This window comes from Ahaetulla prasina, chromosome 6 (assembly GCF_028640845.1).
Source record: "Ahaetulla prasina isolate Xishuangbanna chromosome 6, ASM2864084v1, whole genome shotgun sequence".
Lineage (NCBI taxonomy): Eukaryota > Metazoa > Chordata > Lepidosauria > Squamata > Colubridae > Ahaetulla > Ahaetulla prasina.
Window position 1 is genome coordinate 48,835,629 of NC_080544.1, and position 21,419 is coordinate 48,857,047.

Here is a 21,419-nt window from a genome sequence, read left to right on the forward strand (position 1 = left end):
CTTGATCTCCTTTTTTATTTTTATATAAATATAATGTACAAAATAGTCATGGATAAATCCAAAGACATTTGCAGAGCTTTAAATAGAGTTGATTTTTTTAAAAAATTCTGTTTGTTTGTAGAATACAGAAGATCCAAATTAAGTAATTGGAGTTGAAGTGTAATCATCTTGATAGCTCCTTGGAAGATTTTCATTATCACTTCATTTTTGTTTACGATGGTGAGCAGATGGTGTGTGAGCATGATAGTTCAGCTGCATGTATCATTTCCCAAAAATATGACTGGAAGCAGCATGCAAAGAAAGTGATAGGAATATATTTTTCTATTGACGAACCAGTGAAACTTGCATCGCAGAGCTGCATAAATAAATATCAGTTGACATATGTTAACATGTTCTGTCGTGTCTCCATTTTGCCTCATAGCTTAGACATAAACACAAGATTTATATAATTTACAGATTTGTCAGGGTATGTTTTATATATAGTAAATAACCAAATGTGGCATGTGTAATGTAAGCTACAAAAAGAAGAAGGAGCAAGAAGCGGCAGCATAAGGAGCACAATATGGATGGGGTTTTTGATGTAAAAAATTGTGATAATGAACCGTGTCCCTGGGAATAGGGCTAGAAACTTAAGGGTCTCCTATCTTCCACACAGATGCTTGTTCTGAATCTTGACTTACATTATGTCTTTTTAAATAAAGGGAAAGAAGTGGAACTGTATGTCACATAATCTACCCCGGGCACCTAATTTAATCTGTGCTACAGTATTAGCATGCAGTGAAGAATACTAACTCATTGCCAATAGCGAAGTAAGATGTTGAATCTTTGCATTGGGGAGGGAAAGAATAACATTCACTGTGAACAAGAAGATGTTTTGGAATGACATGCTTTCCAGAAGCATTTTGTCTAAAGGTATCTGGCTGAGAATTCTGTGATCCCAACCTACCTGAAGACATTAGATCCACTAAAGGGAAGCTATAGCCCAGGAAGAGAAGAATATATTGGTGAACTAATGCTTTGTTTTAATTCAACTTGACAGTCATCACACTGAGTCTTAAGCCACATCCTGGCACAGTGCACATTCAACTACTAGTTCCTTCCCTGTTCCTACACATAACTTATCTTTAGGAAAATTAACCATGTCTGTCTGCCTGAAACTACACATAGTCCTCAACTTAAAACAGCTCATTTAATGAACATTCAAAGTTACAATGGTACTGAAAAAAGTGACTTATGACCATTTTTCACACTTATGACCTTTGCAGCATCCCCATGGTCACATGATCAAAATTCAGATGCTTGGCAACTGGTTCATATTTATGACGGTGCCATGTCCTGGAGTCATGTGATCACTTTTTTGCGAACTTCTCTCAAGCAAAGTCAATGAGGAAGCCAGATTCACTTAACAACCGTGTCACTAACTTAACAAATGCATTGATTCACTTAACAACTGTGGCAAGAAAAGTTATAAAATGGGGCAAACTCAATTAACAAAATGTTTCTCTTATCAACATAAACTTTGGACTCAGTTGTGGTCGTAACGTGAGGACTACCTGTACAGGCAATCCTTTGAAAGACCCAAGTGCCTGACTGACATTAAGCTAGTTATAGTTACAGAAAAGGATGACCCAATGCTTTCTCATCATTCTTATGCTTCAATGATTAACAAAACAACAAACAAGTTCCAAACAAGGACACCATGATTTTACTCAGAATCTGAACAAATACAAACCACATCCAGGGTCCAAATCTTAGGAACATAAACTGCATTATAGCTATTAAAAGTGCAAGATAAAAAGCATATTAAAAATGAATGCAAGGTGAGCAAAGCTGAAGTTTCGGTGTTTATTTTTGAGGCATATGATTCCACATATATTATATACAAGCTACATCAGGTAAGGTTCCAACCTGTATCTCTATTAATCATTTCAGAATAAATGATTAATTTGTAGTTTGGTTAAGATTTATAGTTCATTCTTTGGGGTCTATTTGGGACATTATTACTGGGTGGAAAGTATAAAGTGAGACGCCATCACACATTTTTCCACAATCTTATCCCTTGTGGAGTATCTCTGGGATCTGTGAGGAAACCAATGTTTTTAAACTTGTTCATGTATGATTTTGTGCATAATATATGTTTATATGGGAAAGTAGAATCTAAAAATGCTGTGAAGATCTTCAGAAAGATCCCTTGAAACTGGATGATTGCTCAACCAAATGGTAAATGCAATTATACTTTAAGTATGAGTAAAGTTATACATATTGGAGCAAACTTCCTATCTTCACAATTGTGCATGAAGATTCATTATGAAAGGGATAGAATTGAGCCCACCTGCAACATCCTTATAGAAATCTGTGATCTGAACTATCTGAAACACAGGATTTATGACCCAAATCCGAAGTTCTTATAGTTGTTCCACCCCACAGCCACCATATTTCAGGTGCTTGGCAATGTGGCTTCATTTATGGCTGCTTGCAGTGTCTCGTAGTCACATAACTGTGTTTTACAATGGTTTTGGCAAAACTGCACCCATAATAAATAAATAGGTTTGCACTTACGACAGCTACATTTGTTTAACAGCCACCCCAAAAACTTCATAAGATTGAGTTAGTTATGTGACTGACCCATTTTAGGACTGTTATGTCTCATAACAGGTAATGGGTGGGTTCAATTATGGTCTTAACTTGAGAACCACCTGTACGATTCTGACCATATAAGAATACCTATACATAATAGAGACACACAAAAGGATTTCTGCAAGCTATATGGAAGATCCTTAGGGCCACAGTCTCTTATTTTATTGTTTAGACCAGAAGAAATACAATTAGTCTAAGATTTCACAGTTCAATAAATCTCAGCACTGCCCTAATAAAGTATATTAACTCACCCTTTAATAAAGGTTCCCCTTGTACATATGTGCTAGTCATTCCCGACTCTAGGGGACGATGCTCATTTCCATTTCGAAGCTGAAGAGCCAGCACTGTCTGAAGACGTCTCGTGGTCATGTGGCCAGCATGATTAAATGCCAAAGGTGCACGGAACGCTGTTACCTTCCCACCAAAGGTAGTCTCTATTTTTCTATGTGCATTTTTTAACGTGCTTTCAAACTGCTGGGTTGGCAGAAGCTGGGACAAGTAACGGGAGCTCACCCTGTTAGGTGGCATTAGGGATTCGAACCGCTGAACTGCTGACCTTCTGATCGACAAGCTCAGCATCTTAGCCACTGAGCCACAGCATTCCTCCACCCTCTAATGGACATATACATACAGGTGTAAAAGCAAATGTGAGAGATTTTTCTGGGATAAAGATTAGGGAGTTTCACTCAAAAAGAAAATCACAATTGGAAAAATATTAGCTATAGGCAAAGTCCACTATCATTGGTCCTTCTCTCAGGCAAAAAAACCCAAATGTCACCTTTGAACGAGCTGGGGAATTGCACTAAAATTTGCAAAATGCAGTGGTGGGTTTCTACCGGTTCACCCTGGTTCAAGCGAACCGGTAGTGGCAGTCGCAGGAGGCTCTGTCCACCTGCCCAGACGTCATCAAGGACACTCTACACATGCGCAGAAGCACCACGTGCAAACGAAGCAAGCACACACCCGCGTGCTCACAGTTCTGAACTGCTAGCAAAGGTAAGTGGAACCCACTACTGGCAAAATGTGTAACAAAAGTATATTCATGAGCAGGAACATATTCATGAGTAGAGCCACTTTAGGCATCTAATGAAATAAGTAATAGCTTATTATTGCTTATGCCTTTTAAAAACATTTGTTAGCTAGAAAAGATGCTACCAGACTCTTGGGTGGGTTGTTGATTTTTTGGTAACAGAGTAAGACAGCATTTTTCCTAAGCATCCATAGTAGCAAAAGGTTCATTTCTCCATAGTTTGCTTAAATGTCGATTTGCCTTCCTGAATATGCATATCTGGAGTAGCTTTTTAAAATGATTACAATTCATACAAAAATATTTTTATTGTATGAGCTCTTAATTTTTTAGAAGATTCGCAGACTTTCTATTAAGTTGCTTTGTTAGGAAGTATGGTAAAAACTCTGGCATCTGAACCTCTTTCTACTTTTATATTTTGTGACCATAATTTAATGCTGGAAAGGAAAAAAGACCATGAATCAACATTCATAAAAACCTTTCCTTCTCATAACATTCCTAAATCAGACGGTGTTTTGTAACATAATCCTTTGAATTTGCATTGACCTGGTTGTGACCTGCTCTATACATAAAAAGCATAAAATTATAGACCCAACAGAAACATATCTTAATTCAAATGTCACAACAGCGTGGAGTAAGCCAAGGATAGATCCTTGGGTGATGGAGGAGCTTCAAAGCTGTAGTTAAGATACCTCTGGTATATTCGGCATAGATTCCAAGCAAGCAAAATATGCTCTGTCTGGCTTTTTCAACATTAACTTGGCATCTCTCACAAAATTCCGCACTTTGAAGGCCACAGAAGAACAGTAGTATAATTAGAGGATTTTTTAAAACATATCTGATGCCAGTAGGATATAATTTATATTTTTCACTGACAGAGCAGACAGCTGCACTCATGGAAAACAAGCATTTAGTAAGCATTATGCTATAGTGAAAAGAGTTAACAGGCCGGATACCTTTTAATTTTTCTTATTACCAAAGAGTCTTCTGTGGCACATTGACCATATAAACCTAATCATCCTATCACTGATTCCATCTCAATTCTTGGACTCAATTTCCCAAGAAGAGGAAACGAACACTCCAATCCCACCATATTCTGTGTTTGGCTTGGATTGAGTACAAATTGCCTTTCCTTGTGAGGTCTCTCTTGATGGAAGTCACTTGTCCGGATATAGACAGAAGCCTAATATCACATTTCTGTGCTGTGAACTGTTAGTGCCCACCCAATGAGAAGAGCACACATCTTTACTTTATTAATTGAGTCTTTTTCAGTTTTGAAAATAAAGTTTCAAATTTATACCACTGTCTATTTAGGTTAAGTGGTAGTTCTTCATAAGCAAAAGTGTAGTATTTCTTGCTTGATGAAGTATCACATCCTTGGAGTCAGGGAGGAATTATCTAATTTATTGGACTGAAGTTGCTTCCACTCTTGATCATTATGAACATAACCAGCCACCTTCTGAAATACGATTCTCCTGTTCAGTGCAACCCATCTTTTCTGGTTTAAAATAAATTCCTTTTGACAGCAGTGCTGAGATATTTGCTATGGCTATGTGAGTTGCTCTCTCAAGAATAAGAATAGAAAATTTTTTTTTTCCAGAAAGTAATTTTGAATGACAACTTTGTGTCCAAACCCCTCGCATTCCATTATGACGGAAGAAGTATATGCTATTTGATACCAGGTAATGCACAGTAATTACTTGTCCATTGCTCTCCATGACACTACTGTAATTGGCAGTCGGTCAACGTTGAATTACCGCTGCTTGGAAAATTGAGCTGACATTGATACTATGATAAGGATGATAGCAAAAAGAGGGAAAGCCTCCTCAGGCAAATACAGGAGTTGGAGTTACCATTGGCTCCATATATTTTGAAATGCTATATGCCACTCAGATCGAGACACCTGCCTTTTGGTTAACATTTTTTCCCTTTTAGATACAATAGGAAAAACATGGAATAAATTAGCTGTTGCGCCTTCTAAAAGGTCACTGAAATGCCAGAGGATTTTAAATTATTGTTGGATTCTATTCAAAGTTGCCTCTGTGAAGATTGATTGCTGCTTTATTTAGATCAATCCAGCTGCAAGATGATGATGATGATGATGATGATGATAGGGATGCTTAATGTCAGTTCCCTATTAACAAGGACATGGCCACAAACATCAGACCAAGAAAGTTATAAATCTTGAAGAAGCGTTAAGTTTCTTGAACGTTCCCATCATTTCATTTGAAAATAAAAATTGATAAGACTTGGGGTGATCTGATCTCATTTGCTTTATAAACTAGAGAAATAAGTGGCATGGTATACCAGCCTGTATAATGTCCCGAAGACTGCATGTCTTCTTCGCTTCTTGGATGAGAACTGAAATGTCTTCAAAAACAAAGTCCAGTTAACTTTTGATAAAGCATCTTTGACCTTGATGACTGAGAATCTCCATAGACATTCAGTCTATATAATGTTCTGCAAGAGAAAGAGTATAATAATATACAAAGAAGCTGGAATTTCACAATATTAGTTTCAAACCTGTGAAGGAAGAACAAGAAAGAAAACTATTGTTTTCTTAAGTAATAGGAAGCCTAATACAAAACTTAGATTTTGCCAAAGAAAACTACATAGTTCTCTCAAGGTGATTATAGTGGAAATATGCCACAGTTTAGGCTTTTCTCCATAATTGTCTTTCTCCTCTTCTTAATTCAGTTTGGAATAAATCTGTCATAACCATCTTGATACAACCTGCCACCACCTTCACTTTGATTTACAATGTGGCTCTTTGATGTCCCATTTGAAAGTGTTCCAACATAAGCTATTTTTGTCCATAAGGGGGATTGACCATGGCAATAGTTTTAGCACAATGACCAGTTTTATGCATTGATGCTACCATGGTGCTCAGACTGACACATAGTCCTATATCATCGCACCTTTAATTGCCTCAGCGTTAAATACAGAGAGAATCTGCTCATTAATGTTTATACAAGAATTTTCTCCCCAAAATTATAGAAGTAAGACCCTTTGTTGTCCTGATGATTTCATTTCCACTCTGTAGATAGAAAGACAGGATATAATAGCAATAATATATTTTTCTTATTTCTGTCATCCATACACATTTATTGTGTGCACATCCTGTTAGACAAATTGTTCACAAGTTAGATGCTATGCTTATATCAAAACTGGCCACTGGGTTCCTTTATGTTTGTTTATTTTGTTTATTTTTCATTTTGCTCTACCTAAGATAGGTTTCTGGAGAGAATATCTACCATATTCTCCTCATGGTTTGACATTTCAAAAGAAGGCTAGAGTTAAGCTCCAGACTTAGCTGAGTTCTGGAACAATTAGTTGAAAGTACCCTCCACAAATGAGTTTTGGCTGGTGCACCAACTACATCTTTTTCTGGAGGTTTTAAACCCACCTTCTAAATTATTTCCCTTTTTAATTTCAGGTAACAATATTGTAAAGTACTTTTAATGGACAACCTCTGAAGATGATTAAGAAATGTAAATATATTTTCCAAGATTTTTACTGAAACCAGCTAATTGGACTGTGGTATGGTCTTGTCATCAATTATTTGTCACCAATTTATTCCTGCATTGAGTTCCAAGGGTGTATATTTTTAACTTCTGAACCCTTTAATCCTAGATATTTTTCCTCAGAAAGAAGTTCCACTGCATTCTGTGGGGCTTTCTTCTGTGGGGCTTTCTTCCAGAGTTTTCTTTCTTTCTACAGTTTTCTTGGCTGTATTTGTCCAGATTTGGAAAACAATGGAGAAATGTATTTCCAACAGATCCATCCCATGATGGCTTCCACCTAATAAAGATATATTTCTTTCAGCAAGCATTTTTGAGGTAAAGTTCTTCAGAATTTCATTGTTGCTGCTACTGCTTTCTTTCCTGCTTCTATTTTTAAATACCTTTTGAATACAGGTTGTCCTTGATTTACAACCACAAGAGAGCCCAAGGCTTCTGTTACTAAGTGAGACATTTGTTAAAGATTGTTTTGCCTCATTTTACAATCTTTCTAGCCACGGTTGTTAAGTGAACAACTGCAGTTGTTAATAACACGGTTATTAAGTGAATGTGGCTTTCCTATTGATTTTGCTTGTCAGAAATTCGCAAAAGCTGATCACATGAGCCCAGGACACTGCAACCTTCACAAATATGAACCAGTTGCAAAATATCTGAATTTTGGTCATGTGACCATGAGGATAGTGTAATGTTCATACGTGTGAAAGACGGAAATGTCATTTTTTTCAGTGCTGTTGTAACTTTAAATGGTCACTAAATCAATTATTGTAACTCGAAGACTACCTGTATATCTTATTCTTTTAATAAGTAAAGGATATAGATTCTCTAAGTAGGCATTATATTACTTCTCTCTATTATGCAATTCTATTCTGTTAAAACACCACTCAAACTATTGTGCTTTCTTATTCTCTATTTGTATTAAACAACAAAGAAGTGTAACATTAGGGCATTTTAGTATCTTAGGTCCAATGTGATAGCAAGTAGGTAAACATTCATGAAAAAAATCAAATGTGTTTTTCCTTCATCTGCCTTACATTTGTGAATAAAATGTAAATTGAGATAACAGAATAATTTGCTAAAATCCTTGGATGCAATCATTGTTATGTTGTTTGAACAGAGGAAGAAAGAATCAAATGTTAGGGAGAAAGACAATGTGCAATTATGTATGAATGCTAACACCCTAAGGGACAAATTACCCACAATGACAGCAAAATGTGGCACACTGTGCTGTGCAACACTGAATAATTGACTTCCTGTTCTACTATGGGGAAAAACAGGAGGGGAGCAGAGGATTTGCTTTGAAATGAATGTTAAAGCTCCCTGGCTGTGTTTCTAAAAAACTTCAGAACTGCAGAAATTTGGCAAATCTTTATTTTTCTGTCATTTTAGTGCTGGAGAATCTTATGCCAAACATATGTGGGAAATCCACCCAAAGACAACTACAGTTTCCCATTCAATTTTGTTCTTATTCTCAGATATTCAATGACCTCATGGAACCAGAGAAATCAAGATGGTCCCACAACCACCCTGATTTTATAAAAAACGTTTTCTAATTTTTGGTTTTTAGATAAGTACTAGACAACTCATGTCCCACTGAATCATCGTTTCAGAGATATTTCCTTACCTAAACAAAGATGCAGCATCTTATGTTATGCGTGGAAATTAGACAAGTTGTCGCTTAGAGGCAAAGAAGGAAAGACAAAGGAAGGAAATCCAGAAGAACCAGCAAGAGGAAGAAATAATGTTGCATAAGTGCAGCAGTTTATTTAACAATATGATCAGATGAACTGCTGCATAAACCTATAAAGCATGTCTAGAGAAATCAGAACAGTGGTGATAACATTGATGTTGCTGATCACAAAATTTGTTCTTCCTTGAGGCATGTCTATGGGGATTCTGAGTCATCCAGCTCATGGTTGTCCCAAAAGCACTTTTTTTCAAGCGACAACTGGACTTTCTGGTTTTTCTTTGAAGACGTTTCAACTTCTTATCCAAGAAGCTTCTTCAGCTTTCCAGAAAAAAACATTCTGGGATTCCTTGAAGAACTTAAAACTGTCTACTGTTCACCTCACCTCATTCCTAAGAGGTCTGTAAGGGGCGTGCATAAGAGCACCAGCATGCCTACCATTCCTGTCCTAATGTTCCCTTTAGTTGTATTCATTTTATGTTTTCAATTTATGCTTATATATATTATTTAATATGTATTTGATAAAATAAATAAATAAATAAACTTTAGTGACATAGGCATATTGCCAAGGTTCAATGGCAATGTTGAAGAGTTATGTGGAGGGCACATCAATTTTATTTTATTGACTAAACTTATTTACTGCCCATCTCACCCCAAGGTGACTCTACATGGCTTATGGCTTATGTTTACATCTATGGGATTGGATGTTTATTTTGGCGACTTTATACTTTAATTTTACCAAGAAGTCTTAATTTTGCTTTTAATTCCGAATTAAAAATCAGTCCCCATATTTACACATGTATGCATTTTTTCCGGGTGGAAGTTATAATACACAAAGCTAATCATCCTTCCTCCCAATGTTCATACCATTAACACATCAATGTTCATAACATTAATACATCAAAAAGAATTAAAGTTAAAAAAAGAAATGTTTGAGGTCCAAATTCTATAATTCCCGAATAACCAGGGTAATGTCATCTTGATCCTGATTTGATTTTAGCCATTGCAATTCCTCTCTCTCTCTCTCTCACACACACACACATGCACACACACACACACACACACACACACACACACACACACACACACACAGAGAGAGAGAGAGAGAGAGAGAGAGAGAGATAATAATCTGATAATGGTGCCCAGATGTGATATCTCTGTGGATCAAACACGACAAACAATGATCAGTTGAAACCACAAACGTTTTCCTTTGGGCTTTCTGATCTTATCAAATTCGATCACCTTCTCAATGATTCTTCCTTCTAAGTTATAACGTGATACTTGCCTTTAAACTTGTCTCTTGCTCTCATCTAAGGTGGTGCAAAGATATCGATCATGTTTGCTTTCTCTTGATAACAAGAATAGCTGAGTTATCTGTCCTACGGATTTCTCTGTATGGGGAAATGTACAAATAAGTCTAGGTGGGATAAAATAGGCAAGCATTGGTTCAAATTACCACAAAGTTGCTCTTTATGCAACAAGGGCTTCTATCAGCACCAGTATTGCAGAGATGCACTATTCTCCCTTTCCCAAAGCAGATGTGTTTGGTGGTGCAGGTGGAGACACAGCTGGAAGACCTTCACCCAATTCAGCTAATTCAGATAGCAACAAGTTGCTCTTTCTGGAATGGGAAGGTCTTGTCACAATTTTTCCCTTCCTCATCATTAGACAACTGGATGACTTCAGTGTACCATATGGAGCTGCCTTTGAAAACTACCTGGAAGCTACTGAGAAATGAGAGGGGCTGATGCTTGAAGATGTTGTTCATCAATAGACCTGCTCACTGTTGATAGCAGATTTACTCCAAATTTGATTTCATTTTAAAAGGTGCTCAGAACTGAGTTTGTATATGCAGCATTTGTTAAATAGTTTTGAATGGACAGGTAGCCCTCAACGTACAGCCACAAATGGAGTCCAAGATTTCTGCTGCTAAGCAAGATGCTTGTTAAGTGAGTTACACGGTTGTTAAGTGAATCTGGTTTCCCGTTGACTTTGCTTGTCAGAATATCACAAAAAATGATCATATGACAACGGAAACTGCAAGCCTCATACATATGAGCTAGTTATCAAGCATACGAATTTTGATCATGTGATCATGGGGATACAATGGTCGTACAATGTGAAAAATGGTCATAAGTCACCTTTTTCATTGTTGTTGTAACAATAAGTCACTTATATTGTATATTATTGCCACAATTGTTAAACGTAAAGGTAAAGGTTCCCCTCGCACATATGTGCTAGTCATTCCCGACTCTAGAGGCGGTGCTCATCTCCGTTTCAAAGCTGAAGAGCCAGTGCTGTCTGAAGACGTCTCTGGTGTTTAGCCGGCATGACGAAACACCAAAGGCGCACGGAACCTGTTGTTAGGACTCCTTAATAACTCCATGGAGTATGAGCACACACACACACACACACACACACACACTTTAATTTGTCTATGAGGTATACAGTTAGTGAATTAGCTGTAGCATTCAGTGTTACAATGGTGGCTGCTTACTCTCTGTTTCACATTCACTATTCACTTGAACAAATATAACAGATGATTCAAAACAACAATTTAATGTCAGAGGTGAAACTATCTCTTAGCAATAGCTAAGCTCTGGCTATTGTTCTTCATTGAAGAGCAGAAGAGCCTGGACCATTATGGACCGTTTCCATAAAATGCTCATCCACCTCTTAGTGACTAAAATTTCAGCTGCACACTTTGAGGGGAATACAAGTCACTTAACTTCAGACCCAGGCCAGAATATACTTGAACATAATTTTACTGTAATGCTGTTGAAATATGTATTTTCACATCATTACTCTCAACATTCATCAGTCCAGTTCCAGATCTGAGCACCCCCCTGCTGGAATTCACATTCAATTGGCTAGCACAGTTGGCATATTTAGATGTATTTTTGCAGTGGGGAACGGTCGTCCACTGTAGCCAATATGAAAGACACTTGGGATTGTAGTTAGAAATGTCTTGGTTCTCCATCTCTACTATAAGAGTTTCTTATGTAGCAATATTTCTTGTTTGGCTGACTGACTGACTGACTCCTGCCAATTCCTGTAGGACTGCAAACCGTTAACAGAGTAAACATTATTTACAGTAAAATGTAAACATATATAAAATGCCCCAAGCAAACATTGAAATAACTTACAGAAATGTATTATAAAACAAATTATTCAAAACAAAATCATAATCTAATACAGGTAGCCTTGACTTACTTGATTTACATGCACTCTTTTAGTGATCGTTCAAAGTTACTGAAAAAAGTGACTTAGGACTGATTTTCACACTAATGACCATTGCAGCATCCCCGGGGTCACGTGACCAAATTCTGGTCACGTGACCCTGGGGATGCTGCAATGGTCATAAGCGATGGATGCTTGGCAACAGGCATGTATTTACAATTTCCATGGTTTGTTTAACAATTGTGGCAAAAAGTTTGTAAAATAAGGCTGTTCACTTCACAAATTTTGAACCATTCACTTCACAAATGCCTGGCTTAGCCACAAAAATTTGGGTTCAATTGTGCTGATAGATTGAGGAGCACCTGTACTCCCAGAGGGATATTGGCAGGAAAATCTGACTTCTTGTTTTATGGGAGGAGATTGGGAAAGGTTATGTTAAAATTGTGTGCGCTATAGCTTTCAGAGACATGTCTATTTCTTTGTTTATTTTTACACAATAAAGTGGAAAATGACACTGATCTAATTCATTGATTTCCTGCAGTGTGATATTGAAAGTCATGGACCATGGTTTGCCCAGCCCTGTTTTAGCAATGCAGTTTCAATTGTAGATGTGAATAGCAATATCCTAAGTTTTCTATTTTAAACTTAATTTATCTTTATCAGTAAAACACAAAGCCCTATAAAATTAAGGTTTCTTTGCTTTGCTATTTTATTTTGAAACATAAAACAAATTGTATTAAGAATTGGTCATCCTTTTAATTATCGATGCAGATCGATAATTAATCCCTATCCCTATCAACTCAAAAGTAGATAAAAAAATAATATTGAAAAATCCTGATTGTGAAGTAAGCATGTAATAAATCAGTCTGACACACAGTGAATAAGTGGGATCCCAGATTGCTGCCCAAGGCTCTTTAGAAGATCCTTAACTGTAATTAATCTCTTGGATTTATGGTTTGCGTGAGACCTCTTTCCTGCTAATTGTCATTTCTACAATTGTACCTAACATCGAAATTATCCAATCATTACAAGGCTCATTTGTGAACCCTTTTAAAAAGACAAATACACATTGACAATCCAGCTGAATTATTAATTTGTAATTAGTCCTTCGATTAGGATCTCACCTTTCTCCCAAGAGCTCACGGCATAGACAATCTTTAATAATGATTTTATTGAGAGTTGCAATTAAAAAGATAAAAGGTAATACAAACTAAGAAAAATAAGTTTATTTATCAAAAAAGAAAATAAAAAGAAAAATTTGAAAGTGCAAAAAATGGAAAGAAAAATAAAAAGAAAGAAAAAATAAGATAAGATTGTAGATATCTATCTATCTATCTATCTATCTATCTATCTATCTATCTATCTATCTATCTATCTATCAAGAGTTTTCCCTTTTTCACAACAAATATAAACAATTGTAGTAACATATCATCTTCTCTTAAAATAATCTCTTTTTTCCATCTCTTATCTATAAACAAACCATTCAGTCCTAATCAGCAGGACTGATCCATTAATCCATTAAGGGTTGCCAGAAATAATAAAACATTATTTTAATCTTGATCAAATAAACTAACTTTCAGTTTTCTTCCATTTACTTTTTGCAATCTTATTCTTTAATCCCTTCAAATAATGTCCTAGAACTTTATTTCTTTTCAGTACTTTGTCTCTTTTAACAAAATTCTTCAAAACTTTAGTAAATTTTTTTCTCTTTTTCTACTTCATACATTGCCAATTCCTTCTAACTGCAACTTCTGTAGTCTTAGTCTTTCCCTTGTTTTCAACCAATTTGCTCTTCTCTCATATCTTGTTTTGCAACATATCCTCATTTTTTCCAGCTCTATGATCAGATCTTCTCAGTATAATTCTTTTGCACTAGCTACTCACTTTTACTGTATATTCAGTCTGCATTAACAGTATGTATTTTTTTTCACCATCACTTCTTCTGTACCCTAAAACCTTTCCACTTATTAGTTACTTTTTATACATACTCTTCTTTCTGTAAATTAAAAGTTTGACCAAAAAAGACATTCTTATAAGGAATCTTTTAGCAAGTGCTTGGACTATATAAAATCCAATTCAGCATTTTCACTCTCTGTATACATTATACAATATCATTCTCTCATACTATTTTTGGAGGCACTTCATTTTATTTTTATACCAAACATCTTTTTAATAACTATCGGTTAGCATAACTCTACAGATTTCTGTAGTGCTCAGTAAGTTTATTTTGTATACCAATGTCGTTTCATGCATGAAGCTTATGATCAGTTAGCATTCATAAAATTACACAGACAGATCAAGTTGAGAAATATATATATTATTGTATTGTTTTATTATTAAAATATATTATAACATGTGACTTCGCTGTGCAGACAAGAAGAAAAAATATTTCACTATAATATGTGACTTAGGTGTGCAATTTATGCAAAGCTATTCTGTTTTGTTTTTAGTATTAGTTTCAACAGATTAATTCCTTAAAGAAATAGTGGCATATTTTTGCCTGCCTCAGGTAGAATCCTGGGAAAATCCTAGCCAACAGCAAGGAACTAGTCTTACCTAAGGTCTAAAACAGTTCTTTTGTATTATATTTGAAGTGTGTCATGGATAAATATGTAATAATAAAATGGTCATAGCACTTACAGTCACTTATAATAAGCACATAAAGTGATCCTGCCAAAACGTTTAAGACTTGACTAGAAAACTTTTAAAGAAAGCAAGTTGTTGAAGCAATTGTAGATTTCACATTGTTTTCTTTTTCTTCATTACATCTTTCATATAGCTGTGACTACGCCATGAACATGTAAGCTCAAAGTGACCCATCAATGTCCATTCTGAATCTTAATCTGTGTTTTTTTTCATTTTGTACATTATTTCCTTACTTAGACTTTTCTTTCTCCAGTTCAGCCATTTATTTTCCATTCAGCTTCCCTTCCATGCTGCGTCAGGAATAAGAATAAATGTTTTTCTCTTTGGACTTAGTAGAAGAAAAACAGGGAGAGCTAGGAAGAAAAAACCAAGAGACAACAAAAGTTAGTGCCGGTGGATCTAAATTCAGAAGTTGAATGCCTTAAATATCACCTGTAAGCTGAATTGAGAAAGTTCACTGGCTGAATACATCCCAAAGGTCAGAGTTGTCTATATGTTATTCTTCGAAAAGTGAAAGTAATTATTTTGATTTGTTTTTGCAGGTAGACATTGTACCTTTCTGCAGTTCTCCAAAGTATGTAATTATTGGCACTTGAAAAGGTTTAGATCTGGTTGCTTCAGAGAACGTCCCACTTAGTATTTGAAATTCACAAACCCCTCAGAAGTAACCCTGTTCACTTTGGGATTTGGCAATTCCTTGCCATGTCTCTAGAATTTACACAGTGCAAACTATGAAATGTAATCTGTTCTTTAAATCTTTCATTCGGTTTGGTTTATGATAATGCGTTTGAAAGGTTTGTCTGCTCCTTCTGGATATACAGAGATGGCAGGAAAAATTGCCACAAATGTTTTAGGAAACCAGAAGAATAAAAGTATGTTTGTAAAGGACTTCCCCAACCGTAGAAAACAAACAAAGCCAACAATAATTCTCAAGTTATTTGAAGTCTGTCCCAGAGCTTGGCAAATACAGCATTGCTAAGTCACTCATTTCAGAAACATTGCTGGATCTCATGGGCAGATTCCAGGCTAATACAACCACATGGTCCTCTATCACAGAGCAGCCAATTGCCAGCAGTGTCTGCAATATCCTGACAGTAATGGAAAGCAAAATGATCTCTAAATAATGGTTTGAGATGGTTACTTGATAAAGGGCAGCACAATAATTATGATCAATGGAGCATGGATTCAATATATATTGCCCATTTAGATGCACTAGATTAGTTTAACAGCTTTCTTTAATGTTCTGAGCATTGTGTATGTATGAGAGAGAGACCAGAATGTGTGTGTGTTTTTGAGTTTGTGTGTGTGTGTGTGTGTGTGTGTGTGTGTGTGTGTGTGTGTGAGAGAGAGAGAGAGAGAGAGAGAGAGAGAGAGAGAGGCAAGGAGGGCGGGAGGGAGGAATTGCAATGGGAGTATGTAGGCCTGTGTGGGTATGAGAAAGACAGGGAAAAAGTATGTGTGTGTGAGAAAGAAAGGAAGGAAGGAAGGAAGGGAGGAAGGGAGGGAGGGAGGGAGGGAGGGAGGGAGGGAAAGGAAGAGAGATACAGGGTCTGATCATGTCTGGGGTAAAGGAGAAAAAGCAGCACTATTTGCTTTCTATTAAAGACTACAGAATACACAAAATTACTATTATAGTACAAAATAATTCGACGAAAGAAGCACTTTCCATATACTGTCACAGAATCTCTTCTGATTATTTCATTAAAAGTGGGAGTTAAGATATTAATATTAAGAACAATGGAAAACCTATAGGGTGACAATATATTGTCAACATAGATGCAGATTTCTCCTGTCCAAGCCATCTTATCTCACTGCTTCCTACCCTCATTCCCATTTCCAGAATCAGGGAACTGGCACCAGTATGAATATTGTCTCAGATTGTTCCAAGGGATAACAGTCCTAATCATCTCGCCAGAACTACAGAGCAATATATTAACAGTAATAGTAGTACTTCATAATCCTATAACTTGAATTCATTGTTTTAAAAGGCCACCATAAAATAAATCATTTACCTAATCTTTCAGAATAATTCACATAAACTAATTCTTTGGCTGATCCTCCCCCCACCCCCTGAATCTAAGCCAAGTCCAGATGTAATAGAATCACCTCCTTTGCAGATTTCTACTCATCTGCAATTAACCTGTCTCCTTCCACTAGATTTTTTTTCCAGTCGTATTATCTCAGAAAGAAATAGAAATCTTTCTGGAAATAAGATTGGAAAGTTTGGCTTAATCTCCAAAAATATTTTCTAGGATAAACCTGGAGCATTTTCTGAATATATTTGAATATATCAAGCTATTACAGGCAGTTATATACTGTAACTATAGGGAGTAAGAAAAATGACCCTAGAAAAGATACGTAGGCTCTATTCCCTACCCAAAAAGGACTGAAATATTTTTAATCATATAATATATAAATATCTATATAAAATTAATGCAGTCATTAACTTCAACATTAAATCTAGATTACGTAGCAACACACTATGCCCTTTTCTCATTTTTAGAACATAGAAACATTCTAAAATAGATATCAGACTCATAACCTGGATCCATTCCGTGATTCAATCCATTGTAGTAGTAGCCTGTTTTAATTAGTAGCAGTGCCAGACACGTCCCTCCCCTCCAGGGGCTGGTTGCTGCCCAGAGCAGTTAGCTACTACATTAGAATAGAATAGAATAGAATAGAATAGAATAGAATAGAATAGAATAGAATAGAATAGAATAGAATAGAATAGAATAGAATAGAATAGAATAGTTGGAAGGGACTTTGGAGGTCTTCCTGTTCGGGCAGGAAACCCTATAAAGAACCATTTCAGACTAATGGTTGTTCAATCTCTTCTTAAATACTTCCAGTGTTGGAGCATTCACAATTTCTGGAGGCAAGTTGTTCCACTGATTAATCGTTCTAAAAGACAGGAAATTTCTTTTTAATTCTAGGTTGCTTCTCTCCTTGATTAGTTTCCATCCATTGCTTCTTGTCCTGCCCTCAGGTGCTTTGGAGAATAGCTTGACTCCTTCTTCTTTGTGGCAACCCCTGAAATATTGGAACACAGCTATCATGTCTCCCCTAGTTCTTCTTTTCATTAAACTAGACAACTCCAGGAACCATTCTTTATTTTATCATCTTTGTTGCTCTTCTAGTCTAGCACTAGACCAACAATGGCCTATTAAATCAATTCTCAACCTTAGAACTCATAGTCCATTCAAACCTTCATATCTCTCAGTGGGTTGTTTCTGCCTAAGCTGGATAAAATACAAACCCTTTCTTTCCCATTATTGGCCACAATATTGCACGTCTTCCTTCCCTTTCTGTTACAGGTAGTCCTTGCTTACTGATTGCCTTGTTTATTGATTAAAAGTATGAACTTTGAAAAAAATATAGCTTTGTAATCAGTCCTCCCATTTATGCCCAATGCAGCACCCCAAGATCACACGATCCCCATCTATGGACTTCACAAACAGAATTAATGGAGAACCCAGAAGTGAAATCTCAGCTCATAATCATACAATGTCTCATTGAACAACTGTGGAACTTAATGAAAAAGTTACAGGTTCCAATTTTGATTGGTAATTGAGGATTACCTATATTTTTTTAAAAAAATGTTTCTACAAAGAAATATTTTTACTTTATTCCTATGAAATTGAATGGGCATTGCTTCATTTCTACTAAGTGGACCTACAGAACATAGGAACTAGTAAAGAAAGAACACCCTATTCCCTCTTCCTTTAGTTATTAGAATGTCAGAGCTACAAGTGTTACAATCAGGCAGAGGAGGCCAGATTGGTTTAATGGAGATACTGTGAGAAGGTGGGAATAAGGCCATTCAGGTGCATAGGCAAGGTATAGGCATTAGTGAACAGTGAACAGTTTCTCAAAGGGAGAGCCAGGCACTAGTAGATCAATTTACATAGAAACCAAACCGTGAGACTTACCTTCCTTGCACAGAAGAAAAGGTAAGAAGCAGGGAAGGTCCAGGAGTGGTCATAATTTAGACTGAGCACCAGCCTAGCCCCATTGCTAATATCCAGCAATACATAACATGGGAGAGAAACAACTTTTGACTGCAATGGAACTGACCACAGGAAAAAACAGATAGAACAGTTTTCAAAAAAATTCAGGGTTTTGAGATGATGTTAAATGCTTGTTTGAAATGACTCATCTTGTCATATATTGAGTTTATGAACAAATTAGATCGTTTTTCAACCAGCATTGAGACTGCAAAATGAAAACTCTCATAGAAAACTCTCATAGAAACAAGCTGTGCATCATAAAAATTAGTAAGAGAGTGTTCTGCCCTTGACTCAGTTTATTGGAAAAAAAAGTAGTCAAACAGAAAAAAAATTAAGGATATACTAGTGTTGTTTTTTCATCAGGCTTCTTTAACATGGTAGAACCTTAATTTGTCCACCTTTATATACAGGTAGGTACTGAATGTGCAGTGGTAGACAGAGACTATTCTGAGCACAGGAAAAAGACTGTTATCTAATGGTAGATAATCTGATTATTATTTTTAATTTCTATTGTATAGGAAAGGAAGAGTTCATATAATTATTTGTCTCTGTTATCCTTCATTTTTCAAACAGAATCCCAATATAAAAGTGAGGTCTGTGCATATTCATAGGGTTGGTAGGCTGAGCTCTCACATTGCCAGATGCAAAAACTGTACAATTATGTTTGTTTGTTGAGCTTTGCAGGTACAGCCAAATCCAAAGGGCATGCATTCTGCAAGCAAATAAATCATGAAAAAGCCTCGAGCAAATGCCACACAAGTGTAAATTTCTGATTTATTATGTTGATTAGATCAGGGGTCTCCAACCTTGGCAACTTTAAGCCTGGCTGGGGAATTCTGGGAGTTGAAGTCCACCAGGCTTAAAGTTGCCAAGGTTGGAGACCCCTCGATTAGATGATATACTGATATATATCTTATTCCTACTCCTTTTCTGAGGTGAATTCTCTGGATATTTGGGCAGGCTGAGGACAGGAAAAGGCTCTCAAGTCTTGTTGCTGGTGAGAGAATGAAAGCCAACTACCATAGTACACACGGTAGTAGATGAAGATAAATGTGTGCTATTAATCCAATCAAAATTTATTTTTTTCTTTAGAGTACCTATTTTTGGACATTTTTTGGTAATTTGTGTCATAAATAGTGACATGGGCTGTCAGTTCATTTGATGTTCTGCCTTAGAATGAAAAATAAGAATCAAGGAGTTGGAGTTCCCATTGTTCCCTATGGTGGTACTCAAAATATTTCGAGTTTTGATCTGTCAGAACACAAAACACATTAGATTATTGGAAAGTTCAGAGTAATTTTGTTTTGAACTTCATCTTTTTCTCTGCGTATTCTATAAATAGCAATTTTACAGTGGCAACTCTGGAAAAAGAATGTACTTAAATCTGTTTATAATAAGGTTGGCTTACTTTGAAGAAGGACTTTTGCTAATATTGTGTTCTTTTATCACAGTGGTGTCTAAACACTTTTTTTTCCTTTGGATGCCATATTTCAAATAGAAAACCCTTTTCTCAAAATTTCAGTTACTTAAGTAACTCAGCAGTAGATTTCTCATTTGCATTCAAAAGTCCCCAGTTTCACTTTCTGCTATTTCTATATACAGTATATCTGAAATCCTACAAGGTTTCTATTGGTCGGTACAAAGAATTCTGAGCTACATGGATCAGTTCTTTAATATAGTTATAAAATAGGTTTATATGTTTCTGAAAGAGTGATATGTTCAATATGTTTTAGTGCCATAATTTGGATAATGGACTATCTTACACTACATATACATTTATTATAAATACAAATGCAAAGACTCCCTACCTATCAGTGTGTGAGAGTTCATGAATTGGAATAGACATGATAACAGGTCAGCCAATGGGGACTGTTTGATGACCCAGACGGCTTGGAGCCTGGGTGTGGTTTAGGTCTACATATATAGGAGTGCTTCTGTGATTCTATCGCTTCTGTGATTATTGATTCTATACTTCTGGATTCTGGGTTCTGGTTCTGGCTTCTGCTGTATGGTATTGTATATAAAGAAGTTTCTTATATAAATGAATGCTGCTGAATTATTTACTTGTGTGCTGGTTGGATTGCTGCAAACTCTAACATTATCAGTATTTTATTTATTAAGGACAGCTGCAATAATTTTAATCACCATGTAGCCCTTCATTGATTGAGACCTCAATAAGGTCCTATCCAGTGGTGAAATCAGAACCGGTTTACTACTGGTTCGCTGGCTGCGCATGCGTGCAGACCAAATGCAAGGTGCGCGTGTGCAGTGCACGCCAGAAGGAGGCATGGGATAAGTAGAACAGCACACAGGGGAGGTGATCAGCTATGGCACACAATCTTTTTTTTTTACTTTTTAAAAGCATTTTTTACAACCCATTTGGCCGAATAGTTGTAAAAAATGCTTTTAAAAGTAAAAAAAAAGGCTCTGATGATCGTGTGGCTCAGCAGTGATCATCAGAACCTTTTTTTTTACCTTTTAAAAGTATTTTTTAAAAGAAGTGGCAAGCAGAGAAGCGGGCGACTGGGCATTGGGTGGACATGGGCATGGGCATGGGCAGGGGTGGGGGCAGGGATTTTTGCCACTGATTCTCCGAACCACCCACTGCCATCGCTACCGGATTGGCCGATCTGGTCCGAACTGGGAGCATTTCACTCCTGGTCCTATCCTATCACCCACCAAATGATAAGGGAATGAAAGCCAGCTATCACGGT